The sequence below is a fragment of the Cervus canadensis genome, chromosome 7 (assembly GCF_019320065.1).
Source record: "Cervus canadensis isolate Bull #8, Minnesota chromosome 7, ASM1932006v1, whole genome shotgun sequence".
NCBI lineage: Eukaryota > Metazoa > Chordata > Mammalia > Artiodactyla > Cervidae > Cervus > Cervus canadensis.
In genome coordinates this window covers 47737898-47751545 of record NC_057392.1, presented here as the reverse complement: position 1 = coordinate 47751545, position 13648 = coordinate 47737898, and the positions used below count along the sequence as shown (strand labels likewise).

The following is a 13648-nucleotide window of genomic DNA, read 5'->3' as shown; positions in this document are numbered from 1 at the left end:
ACACACACACACACACACACACACGTAAAACTGAATCTCTGTGCTTTATACCTGAAATAAACATGACATCATAACTCAAAAAAAAAAAAGAATTACAGAACATGATTTTGTACATGGAAAGAACATATTAATGAATGAAAACAGGGTCATCAATCTGACAATCAAACAAGACATATCAATTATCAAATTTCGGAATACTGGAGACAAAATAACCTTCTACGAGCTTTGGTGAGTCGGTAATGACAAAAAAGGATCCATACAGAAAATATATAAAACATTAAATGTAAAATATATAGATTACAGAAATATATTTATATGATTAATATATAATATTTACATTATATACATATACAGAAGTAAAATCAGAAATAAGAATGGCAATGGCAATGGTTTTCTTTAACAGTAAGACTGAGAACTAGAAGAAAATATACTAATGCTTTCAAAGTCCAAAGGAAAATTATTTTCAAAATAGAATTTCACCAGCCAAATTATCAATCAAAATTGAGGACAGCAGGAAGCATATCTCCTGAAACTGACAGAATGTGAAACTGACAGAATTTCTAAACTATCTGAATGCAAAGACAGGAGATTTAGACAATTGGAAAAGAGTCTGAAGATAAATTACTAATAATTACACAGATGGCTACCCACTCCAGTATTCTTACCTGGAGAATTCCATGGACAGAGGAATTCTTCCTGGCCGGCTACAGTCTATGGGGTCTCACAATGAGCTGGACACGACTGAGCGACTAACACTTTTACTTTCACACAGAACACTAAACAGAAGAGACTATTAATTTCAGAGACAAACAAAAAGAAGAGTCTTTCCTTTCTTGTACCAGAAAGGAAAGAGTCACTGCAAATCATAGCACACTACATGCTTTTAGTTGTGACTGCCACTTACACAACTGTAGTAAGGTAAACACTGATCTTTCTAATTGATCTTTCAAAAATCAATTTAGAACAGGAAATATGGGTGGCAATGTCTAATGACTTCAAGATTTGAGAAGTTCATAGTGCCCAGTAAGTAACTGTGGATATTTAAGAATGAAATAAAAATACTATTTTGTCTTTCTACTATTAGCTTGCTAGAAAATAAACACTTTAATAAGCTATTTAGACTTAATTACTTAATAAATTAAACTACTAGACCTAAAGGCATTATGAAAAAGACATTAAGGGGGTATGAACAGAGAAAATTTGGGAACCTCTGTTTTAGAGTACTGTATTTTACTTTATTTCTTACCAATGTAAAAATCACTTTTAAATAAACTTCTTAATATGAAATTCAAATATGCTTTCATTGTGTACTGCCAATATAAAAGGAGATTTGGGATTTATTCTTCATAATACTTAAAAGTAATATACTTGTTGAGTAGTCATCAATAAGATATTAAAAAAAATTTTTTTTTTAATTTTATCTATCTATTTTGGCTGTGCTACGAGAGCTTCTCATTGAGGTGGCTTCTCTTGTTGCAGAGCACTAGCTCATGGGCTTCAGTATTGTGGCTCCCGGGCTCTAGTTCACAGGTTCAACAGTTGTGTCCCAAGGGCTTAGCTGCTCCGGGGCACGTGGGATCTTCCTGAATCAGGGATCAAACCTGTGTCTCCTGCAATGGCAGGCAAATTCTTTACCACAAGCCACCAGGAAAGCCCGATATTTATTCTATTAAGAACATCACATAAAAGTACATACAAAGCTCCCTAAGTCCATAAGAAATTTCAATTGAAGTGGGAAAAAGCATATAATTAAGTTCTTAAAAAATCTTCCCTCAATTAGAGAAAGCTACCTGGACTGTGCCTTTAAACTAAACAATTCCTGGGCAGTCCAGTGGTTAGGACTCCATTCTCTCACTGCTGAGGGCCTGGGTTCATGCCCTGGTTGGGGAACTAAAATCCCACAAGCCACGCGGTGTGGCCAAAAAGAAAAGAAAAAAAGGTAAATTAATCTAACACTTCTGATGGTGATTTTAACAATCACCATCATAATGGCTGATTATAATGGCTGAAATTATAAAAATATACAACTATTAAATTTCAATTCAATAAATATTTGAGATTCTGCAAATAGAACAGCACTGTGCTTTCAAAAAATATAGAGTCTAGTGGAAGAGTCATCTGAACAAGTATAAACAAATGTGATGCATATAAGAAAGGTAAAATTCAGAGCCATGGGAATATCTGGCAAGAGGGTCAAGGAAGACCACTCTGAAAGAATTATTTTTAAGCTCAAAGGATGATAAAGAGTTACTAGTTAAAGTGAACAGATAAAAAGAAGTCCAGGAGAGGGCATGTAGCACTTAAAGGGGCTGGAGAGGTAGGCAAGAAATAGAAAAACTAAATTAATGATGCTGCTATTTAACATAAAGGTAGTGTGAAGCCACTGAAAGACAAAGACAGGCCTAAGACCCAATTTATATGCTTAAAAAGATCATTCTATCTGCAGTGTGCAGAATGCCTGGGAGAAGACCACAGGAAAGGAAACCTGTTAGGAGCCTGTTATAGGTAAATGTAGGCATGGTGAATGGATGAAAGGAAAACTGGGAGAAGTAGCAAAGTGAATTGATCTTGAAATTTTTTAGGTCAGAAATATCAAGACTGTGGGAAAGCCAGTATGCAGGGGTAAGAACTTCGGTATGAGTTACTGGGGAGATTTATATGGAACAAATAAAGACTGGAGGAAGATTATACTGGCCATCTCTTCAGTTTTAGACATGTTAGATTTGAGGTGAATGTAAGAAATCTAAGTGGACGCATAATGGTGGATACACAAGTCAGGAACTCTAAAAAGAGAACAACACAGAAATTCCACTTTAAGTCATCAACTGATAGTAACCAAAGCTACAGAAAATGCTAAACTCACCGAGGAAAATTTGTAAAACACAGAAGAGAATGCACAGTAGGGTAGTGTCCTCAGGAACTGTAGGATGTAAGAGTTGAGGAAAAGGAAGAAGACTGCTTTGCAAAGGAAAGTAAGAAGGAATGATTAGGGAAATAAAGTGGAAAATCAGGTAAGGATGGTGCCCAGAAAGCTAGGGAAAGTTTCTAGAAAGAGGGAAATGGTCAGTCAAAGGCTATTGAGAGGTCAAGCAAGATAAGGATTAAAAAGTGTCCACCTGATTCTCAAGACTTTCACAAGAGGAATTTTAGTAGAAAGGCGAGGACAAAAGTCAAGATGGAGTAAAGAAAACAATACATAAAACTACTCAAGAATCATGAGTAAATATGAGGGCAGATTTTTAAAAAATGGAGACAGCTGTATGTGTTTAAATATTGATGGAGTACTTTACTTACGGATACAGATGGCAGACTAGAGAGGAAGTTGGAATGCAGATTGACTTAAAGACGTAAGAAAGTTAAATGTCAAGCTTGCAACGAAAAAAGCAGTTCAATTTACATAAGAGTGCCTCAAAACAGGTCAGGAAATCAGCAGCAGCAGGTTCTATAAAAAAAAGGCTGTGAACACCATGCTAAAAACAAGGGGATGGATCAATTATTTAGATACCCTTCTACTCTCCACAAAAACCAGCCAACTGCCCCTCCCCCCAACCTTGCCTTCTAGACTATAACAGCGCTGACCAACAGAAGTTCTGCAATGACAGAAATATGCTACATTGGCCCTGTCCCATATGGAAGTCTCTGGAAACATGTGGTTATTGACCACCTCAAACGTGTCTACTGTAACTGAGGAACTAAATATTTAATGTTACTTAATTTTCATTATTTAAATTTTAGTTGCTACATGTGGCTAACGGCTACCACACTGGATAAGGAAAACAAAGGATTCCTGGATTGGACAGCATCTGGTCCAGTTGAGAATGAGGGTATCATACTGAAAATAGTTGAGTTCAATGAGCGTAAGTGAATGTTTACACACTGAATACTAAAACCTCTATGATTTTCCCCAGGTTAGCTACAAGACTGCTGACAGCCCAGTTTATAATCTCCAAGCCAGAGATTTGAACATTCTTCTTTGGGAAATCTAAGGAGCCTAAGGGAAAAAAGACAAGGATAACACTGTTGAAGGCTATCCAGTAAGAGTCCAACCAGTGTACCCTAAAATCAATAAATCCCAAGCATGAACTCAGAGTACATGTAATTAAAATTAAAAGCAACCTCCACATAGGGTCCCTTAACATTTTTGCTCCTATATTATCGGCCATGCTATTATGTGTTCACCAAATACCAACATTCCTTCTAAGAAAAACTAGGAAAATTCGCTGATGATCAGTAGTTAGTACTCTGAGTTTTCATTGGTGATGGCTAGGGTTTAATCCCTGGTCAGGGAACTAAGAGCCCACAAGCCATAAGGCAAGGCCAAAAAAATAATAAACAGCACAGCAAATATGGATAGTATATATTAAAAAGAGATAAAACACAAACACACAAGGGAAACAGAAGTGAGCTTTTAACTCTTATTAGATACTCACTGACCCTAGGACAGTCTAAACTCTGAACAATCCTTAAGAGGCCCAATATTTATTTCTGTTTGCAGTGGAACCACTGTATAGGTTAACTCAACCATCACTATGAAAAAGTTCTTTCTCCTGTAGTTAGGTGCTTTCCAAGTGGCTCAGCGGTAAAGAGTCCACCTGCCAATGCAGGAGGCATGGGTTTGATCCCTGGATCGGGAAGATGTCCTGGAGAAGGAAATGGCAACCCACTCCAGCATTCTTGCCTGGGAAATCCCATGGACAGAGAAGCCTGGTGGCTGGCTCCTGGCCACAGTCCATGGGGTCACAAAGAGTTGGACATGACTGAGCAACTAAACAACAAGACAGTAATGAGAATAGTTGTGTAGTAAATGAACAGGGGGGAGGTTACCTACTCTTCAAAAATGAGAATGAATGGTGTTGTGGTTTTGTTTTTTTTTTCTTAAGATTTTTTAATGTGGACCACTTTTTTAAAAAGTGTTTCTTGAATTTGTTACAATATTGCTTCTGTATTATGCTTTGGTTTTTTGGCCAAGAGACAGGTGGGATCTTAGCTCCTCAACCAGGGATCGTGTTCCCTGTATTGAAAGGTGGAGTATTATCCACTGGACTGCCAGGGAAGTCCCAGAATGAACGGCTTATAGTAGGAAATAAGATTAAAAACAAAACAAAAATAAAAAATACTGCCCACTGGCATCACAGGACATGAATGAATCATAAAAACATCAAGACTGAAAATTGAAGATTTGTACATTTATGGCATCTCCTGGTGATAGGCAATTCAGCCACCAGGTATAAAGTGGATGAAGTCAAATATCCAATTTTGGTCTCAGGTCCTTACAGACAGAGAAGACTGCCTCAAGGACCAACAAATGACTTCCAAACTCCACTTCTCAGAGGGTCTTCAAGTTGTCACTATCCCATCCCTGCCTTTGCTTCTATGTTAAATCTGTAACACCAGTTTATATTAAAACTGTGAACCCTGGGTTCACATTTATCCTTTCTAAATACCTCTACTTGGAAAGTGTACTCCATCAGAGTCTGAAATTCAACAATTTTTAGGCTTCAGAATTAAGGAATTTCAGACACAAAATTTTAAAATTTAAAGACTTACCGACTCAGTTTTTCATCTTAGACACATACCATACGTCTCTCTAAATTCTGAATGTATAAATTATCTGTTAACATGACTTTTTAAATCAGTGAATTCAGAATGCCCTGTGTCATCTGGTTGTAGGAAGTTAACATGCTATAAATAGGGTCATTTTTAGAAAGGAAATAATTCGGCATCTTCCTTTATATTTGTGACATAGGATCCATTTCTGAATCTACTATTAACATAGCCTTTTCATTGCTTCAGTGATTCTTATTTTATCAAAGAATAATTTGATAATGCATATATCTCCCCAAAAGAGAATGTTCAAATCTAATAATAATAATTATGCCTAATAATCTATTATCTTAAGAATCCTGAAAATATCACTCCCCCTCCGCCAGCAAAAGTCACATTTTCACTATAATGAGTAAGAAAAATACATATAAAACACTGTTACTTCCCCATCAGTTGATCCTTTCTAGACATTTATCAAATTCTTTGAATCAGTGGTACAGTACAATTAATCAAAAAAGAAAAAGGAACTAAAATTCAAGGACCAGCTTAAGGCAATCCTGAGAACCTCTAGTTAAATCAGGTGCTTATAAGGCAATTAGAGACGTTATAGGGCTTCTCTAACAGTTCTCAAATTGAATTCCATAGGAAGTTGGCTAGTGATACAAAGAGGTCAAGCATACCAGGATGAAGGAGAGGGTGGGAAGACACCTGTGGATGGTTCATTACAAGCCAGAACAAAAGCAAAATTTTTCTAAACTGGAATTTTCCCGCAGTTTATGAAGGCCTGGCATAAAAGTCTAAAAAACTGATTTATAAAGTGACATGACCTTTATATAATTCTAACAACAAAAACCCTAAGCAATACTTAGTAAAAAAATTTTAGTGTAAAATCTATTATTTTCATTAAAGAGCATTAAGGAGTCTAACTGCACAGGGAACTATGAAAACAGGACTACACAGAACTATTGACAAATGACATTTTTTTCCACTTCTGTGCTCTCAGCACTAGAAAACCTGAAACAGTACTATTGATTCAAGTAAGGTTACCTGTTAAAGAATGGAAGAGAAACATAAAAAAATTAAAGAGGCATAGGCAACAAACTAATTGAGCATGGCACTTCACCTCTCTGAGCCTGTTTATAAACTAAAATACGATCTACATCTGTATTTTCAAACTATGAATATCACCTGAAAGGCTTTTGAAAAATCACAAATACCGGGGTCCCATTTCAGATCTATTAAGGTAGTGACTGAGCATCAGGGGTTTTAATTCCCCAACTGATTCTGATGTCCTGCAGATTTTGGACCACTGGATTTGATGACCCTCAAGGTTCCTTCCGTATCCATGACTTAAAGTCCCAAACTGACAATCCTGTGTTCAAAGGAAGGGAAGACTACACTTCATCATGCTCCACTGAGTATCGTGCTCCAATGAGGAAAGGCAAGTATACATAACTTGTGAGACCAAGCAATTGTAAGAACAGGTGCTACTCATTCAAGTCAGTAACTGCATCTCCCTTCTCTCCACCCCAAACACTTCTCTAACATAGGCACTACTAAACTTCAGAGCGGGGAAACTTCTCTCACCAATACAGAGAAAGGTCTCTCCTCATGTTAACTTGGAACTGTAATGTCCGGCCACTCAGAGGATTCAAGTTCCTGTATTTATTCTCTGAACATTTTTAATTAACATGAAATGTTTCAGAGGCAGAGGGAGAAGTCCTCGGAAACGTGCAAAGAATTCCTTCTAGAGTGGGCCAAGCTGTGAATGAAGCCCTTCCCAGCTTTTTTCCTAGAAAGGACCCACTAACTATACTGAGAAAGGAGCAAAACTGATTCAGGTCATCCCTCATATACTAATAATGTGTAATCAATAAGCATGAGAAGTCTGGGTGACAAGGAGAAATTGATTTCTTTCTAATGCTGCCCAAGCCAAAGCAGAGACTACAGTCAGGTTTTAACACACAAGATCCTAGTATCTCCTCTGGCACCCTTCCCCACACCAAGCATAGTTATTCTGGGTTAAAGACATAACTAAGAACCTACCATTAAGTGTCCTGGGTATTCTTAAGCCAAGTTTAACCTGATTCCCCGAGTATTTTAGGATTAACATTCTGCTTTCTTCATTTAATTCTCCAAACTAATTTATATAGGTAAAAGAAAGTTCCATTTTACATGGGTTAAAAATGTCTACACCAGATTGACGCCACTACCAAATGGCAGGCGAGCGTTTCAACTCAGTTCTCCTGACACCAAGTCCAAATCCCATACCTCTTGACACCCTCGCTGCATCCCTCCTCCGCAAGAGTGGTCACTCTTGTATGACCAAGAGTCGTTATACAGTGGAACGGAGGTTGATATTACATAGCATAAACAGAATGGGAAAACAGGCTTCCGACCATCCAAATACTCAGTTGTGCCATACCCGTTCACTAGAACCGGGTGCCAGGAGTGTGAAGGATGGAACCAAAGGCATGACGGAAGGAGAGTTGTCCGAACAAAACCCAAGACGGCAGGAGCTGGAGGATCTCTACCAGCAGCAATTCCTCTCAAAGCCTCCCCCGGCTTCAGGAGGAGTGGCCGGAGGCGCTAGCCCTCTCCGCTTCTGCCCCGTACAGCTCGAACTGGTGAGAAGGAGAGGAGGACATTGGTCCCTCGGGACGAGCTCCTTCCCCGCCCCCAGAAAGGCACAGAAACGCGGGGGAGAAATCCACTGCCTATGGTTCGGTGGTAGGGGAAGAGCAGCGCACCAGGCCTCCAGGCCGGGGTGCTGAGCTGGCGCGCACTGACGCGGGAATGGCCAGCCAGCCAGCTCCGTCCGCCAGTAATTCGCCGGATTTGACACCCAGGTTCCCGCTTACCTACGTCCCTCGCTGCCGGCACCTGCCCCGTCGTGGGTCCAGATACTGCGGCAGCTCGGACTGCGGCCCCGCCTTCGCCAGCTTTAGAGGAAGCCTCGTCAGCCAGCAGGCGTCCGGCCTGCTTACAGCAGCCACCGCCGCCGAGCTTCCTCTGGATCCGCTGCCGCGACGCCGGCGCTCACTTACACCGTCACCTCCTTCAGTGCTCTTCCGCCTCGGCCCCGCCCGCGCCGTGTGTAGAGGGCGGGGGAGCGAGGGAGGGCTCGGCGCTGGGGGCGTGGCCCAGCTTGCCTCCGCTTCCGGCAGCGCACGCTCCCCCGCCCTCCTGGGACATCTGCATTTGGTCCCGCCCCGGCGCCTCCTTTCTGGCGCTCGAGGGTTGTAGAAACTGGGATCTGAACGTCAAACCGGGTGTGAGGCTTCTTTACATACTGCTCTCAAGTCTGTAAGGGCTTGGCAGACCAAGTTCCAATGGGCTAAGGCAGACCACAGCTACTATACGACCTCTCTCCTCACTAGTCTCTCTTTGGCCCGAAGCGAAAGACACGTTGCTGCTCTGGATGCACTCTGAAGCCTGGCCTAGGTTTTTCTTCCCTGGTTTTCCGATGGTGATCTTTCGGCTTGGCATCGCTATGGGCCTCTGTAATCCCTGCTTTGCCCCTCTTCGGCTGAGAACACTCCCCCAGGAGGGAAGAGCCTGGGCTTATTTACCACTATTGCACCAAACAGTGACTGACTTACAGGTGTTTAGTAAGTCTGTGCAATAAACCTACGGAGAAGGAAATGGCAACCACTCCAGTATTCTTGCCTGTAGAATCCCAGGGACGGAAGAGTCTGGTGGGCTGCCATCTATGGGGTCGCACAGAGTAGGACACGACTGAAGCGACTTAGCAGCAGCAGCAGCAATATACCTAACCGTGCATAACTCGATTGGGATGTACTCCCTTTTTCATACATTGCTAGATTTGGTTTTTCATGAATGAGACTGCCTTGTAACTTTCACATACTGTTTTCGTATCACGTTTTATGCTATCCTCGAAACAGAATTTGAGGGGTGTTTTCTACATCCTGAAATAGTTTGTGCAGGACTGGAATTATTTTTCCTTGAATATTCTAAGAACTTGCTGGTAAAACTGCCGGAGTCTTTCTTCTAAATTTCACCCAGGGAAAAGGGAAGAACTAGCCCCATGAAATGGATTGGAGGAGAAGGAACAAAAATAAATGTTCTTTGCACCCTTCAAGAACTGCTACATAACTGTATCTAGATGTACTACGTAACTACATAACTGTATGGTCTACATTACTGTATCTAGATGTACTGCATGTGAGGCTGTCACCGCTAACGCCATGGCAGGCAGCCTAGATTAGGAGTAGGCCTGGTTTCCTGGGGTAACATAATTATCAGGCCTCCTGGAGCCAGCCAATCAACATATGCCTAGCCAGAAGAAAGGGAACCTATCAGGGGAAAGCTGAAAGCCCCATGTAGGGCCAACAAAAATTACCTTGCAACTGTGTAACCAACCCGCTTGCGCCAACTACCTGTTGCTTGTTTTGACCTAATAAATACCCTAGGGAACTGGGGCTCAGGGCCTTTCGTCCTCACACACCTGGTGAGGGCGGGAGGCCCTGGCTCGAGTCAGTAATAAATTCCCCTATTGTGAGTTGCATTGTTTCGAGGAGTATTCTTTCCCGACCGGGGACTTGGACTACGGGCAGAACACTGCATAGAGAGGTGGCAAGAATACACAGAATTGTATGAAGAAGTCCTGATGACCCAGATAACCACGATGGTGTAGGCACTCACTAGAGCCAGACATCCTGCTGTGTGAAGTCAAGTGGCTTAGGAAGCATTACCACCAATAAAACTAGTGGAGGTGATGGAATTTGTTAAAGTGCTGCATTAGCTATGTCAGCAAATTTGGAAAACCCAGCAGTGGCCACAGGACTCCCCAACTCCACAGAAGGGCAGTGCCAAAGAAGTTCAAACTACCACAGAGTTGTGCTCACTTCCCATGCTAGTAAGGTTATGCTCAAAATCCTTCAAGCTACACTTCAGAAGTACTTGAATCGAGAATTTCCAGATGTATGAGCTGGATTTAAAAAAGACAGAGGAACCAGAGATCAAATTGCCAACATTCATTGGATCACAGAGAACGCAAAGGAATTCCAGAAAAACATCTGTTTCATTGATTATGCAAAAGTCTTTGACTGTGTGGTTCACAACAAACTGGAAAATTCTTAGAGATGGGCATACCAGACCATCTTACCTGTCTCCTGAGAAACCTGTATGTGTGTCAAGAAGCATCAATTAGAACCTTACATGGAACAAATGGTTCAAAATTGGGAAAGGAATACAAGGCTGTGTATCTCTCACCCTGTTTGTTTAACTTATGTGCAGAGTACATCATGCAAAATGCTGGGCTGGTTGAGTTACAAGCTGGAATCAAGATTGCAGGGAGAAATATCAACAACTTCAGATATGCTGATGACACCACTCTAATGGCAGAAAGTGAAGAGGAACTAAGAGCCTCTTGATGAGGGTCAAGGAGGAGAGTGGAAAAGCTGGCTTAAAACATTAAAAAATGTGAAGTGATGCCATGGCATTCTCTTCCCACGAGAATGTGACTTTGCAGATACTGAGTTTGACTCAAGAACCAAGAGAGTCCATGCTTCTGAACAGTCAGATTGTTATATATAATTCTTACAGAATAGTGTAAACCTGAGTGCTCAGTCACTCCATCGTGTCTGACTCTTTCTGACCCTTGGTGGACTATAGCCCACCAGGCTCTTCTGTCTATGGGATTCTCCAGGCAAGAATACTAGAATGGGTTGCCATTTCCTCCTCCAGCAGCCCTTCCAAATCCTGAGTATCACACGGCAGTGGCAAGAATCAGTTTTTTATGCTCAGAATCCTTTATCTTTGAGACCAACAGTGGCAGCAATGCCCTTTAGAGGGAACTCAAGGGTAAGGCAAAACCATCGAAGGCCATTTACTTTTGGGTAAGTGGGGCATTTCTGCTCCTGCTCTGGATGGCTGCCTTGCCTCAGCTAAGCTAAACCAGTCACTCCATGAAGAATTCATAGCAGCTACTTGTGGTCTTTTCTGACTGATGTATAACTAAATATGTAACAATGCATCTATATTTAAATTGCATTTAAGTTTTCATAAGCTATGTAAACAATGGGCTTAGAAGGTGCAGTGATACAAGAATTTGTCTGCCAATGCAAGAGACACTGGTTCAATCCCTGGGTTGGGAAAATCCCCTAGAGTAGGCAATGACACACAGGTAAAGAATCCACCTACAATGTAAACAATTACATCCCTTCAAAATCAGCTATCCAGGGGCTTCCCGGTGGCGCTATTGATAAAGAACCAGCCTTCCAATGCAGGAAACATAATGAGATTCAGGTTTCATCCCTGGGTCTGGAAGACTGATCTCCTGGAGGAGGGCCTGATAACCCACTCCAGCATTCTTGCATGGAGAATCCCATGGATGGAGGAGCCTCGTGGGCTACAGTCCATGGGGTAACAAAGAGTTGAACACGGCTAAAGCAACTTAGCATGTATGCAAGGACTTCTCCAGTGGTTCAGTGATTAAGAATCTGCCTTGCAATGCAGGGGACACCCCTGGTTGGGGAACTAAGATCCCTCATGCCACAACTACTGAGCTCACGCGCCACAACTACTGAGCTCACGCACCACAACTAGAGAAACTGGGCACTGCAATCAAAGATCCCACATGACCCAACAAAGACTTGACACAGCCAAATAAATTTTTTTAGAAAATCAGCTACCTTACAACTGAAGTAAGGCCTACTGAGCTGAAAGTTGTTTCAAGTTAACTCCCTAGGATGGGAAAGGCTTAAATTCCAGCTGGGTAATTACTGAGCAAAATAGCCTCTCTGACCCTCTCTTCTAAAAAGGAGTTACATAGTATCAACAGAGACAAAGATGTGAAAGGGGATGCCATACACAGAATGTTTTTGTCTCCCCTAAAATTCATAGGTTGAGAAAACCCCCAATATGACTGTATGAAGAGGTGGGGGCTTTGGGAGATGATTAGGTCATGAGGGTGCCCTTGTAAGAGACCCCAAGGAGTACCTTTGCCTCTTCCACCACATGAGGACATAGTGAGAAGCAAAGCTGTAAATTAGGAAGAGGGACCTCACCAGATACCAAATCTCTGGCACCTTGATCTTGGACTTCCAGCCTGCAGAATTGTGAGAAATAAGCTTGTTTATAAGCCACTCAGTGTATGATACTCCATTATAGCAGCATGAACAGACTAAGAAGAGTTATAAAAAACTGGAATTGTAAGTTTTCACATGCAAGCTATGGTGGCTACTGCCGTGTACACCCATCTCCCCTTTATTAACAAGTCTGATTTTGTCTGGAGAAGCAATAGCTTTTTAAAACACTCTTCCCCAGAATCTCTTGCAGCTAGGAGATACCAAATGAGTTATGGCCAACGAGACAGAAGCTAAGGGTTTCTGGGAACATGTACTTTACTGACATAGACACTACTCCTTCCTGCTTTCCCCTTGCCTTCTGCCCATGTTTCTTCTTCCTGCCTGACGTGAAACTGGAGGTGGAGCAGCCATTTTGCATCTGGGCAGCCAGGCATACGGATACAAGCCTACATGCAAAGAATGGTGGAGTCAAAATAAGGACAAAGTCCAAGTACCTGGTGGCATTGCTGAACTCCATGAAACCCAAACCACCAGTGGACTTTTTGTGTGTGACTTACTGCTTGTTCACTCACTCTTGGGTACCTGGTTACTTAAACTTACTATAATAGATCTATATAAACCAATTCCCAAAGTATGTTTTTTCTTTAAAAAACCCCTTTCAGGAAAATGATTATACAACCTATAAATCACAGAGTGTATCATATTGCAAGTTGAGCAATACTACAAAATAAGATATGCAATTTCATAGTATATTACCAAACAATGATGTACTGGGGCTGTCTTCATATAATATTTGCAACGTAATTTCCTTAAGATGTATTATGCATACATTTTTCAAAAGACAAAGTATGGGGAAAGGGCAGATGGCTCTGTGCAGCATTCTCAGTTCATTAGCCCCCTACCTGCTACTGCATTATCATAAAGGACTGTCCAATGAGTAGTTTTAAAAAGTGATAGATCACACTTACTGAATGCTTAATAAGCGCTAAGCACATTCCAAGCATTTTATGTGAAATTAACTCATTTGACCCTAAAAATAAAAATCCGTATGA

The 13648-nt window shown here is 41.4% G+C and overlaps 1 protein-coding gene across 3 annotated transcripts in view; it reads right to left on the bottom strand.

Annotated features, from left to right (window-relative positions):
• SENP5 (SUMO specific peptidase 5) overlaps positions 1-8597 on the bottom strand; it is a 48017-nt gene extending 39420 nt beyond the window's left edge. For all 3 annotated transcript variants that reach the window (XM_043473273.1, XM_043473274.1, XM_043473275.1), the window contains exon 1: positions 8406-8597. The gene's annotated coding sequence lies outside the window, so the exon portion shown is untranslated. The remainder of the gene's footprint in view (positions 1-8405) is intronic.
• Positions 8598-13648: the final 5051 nt, after the last annotated feature.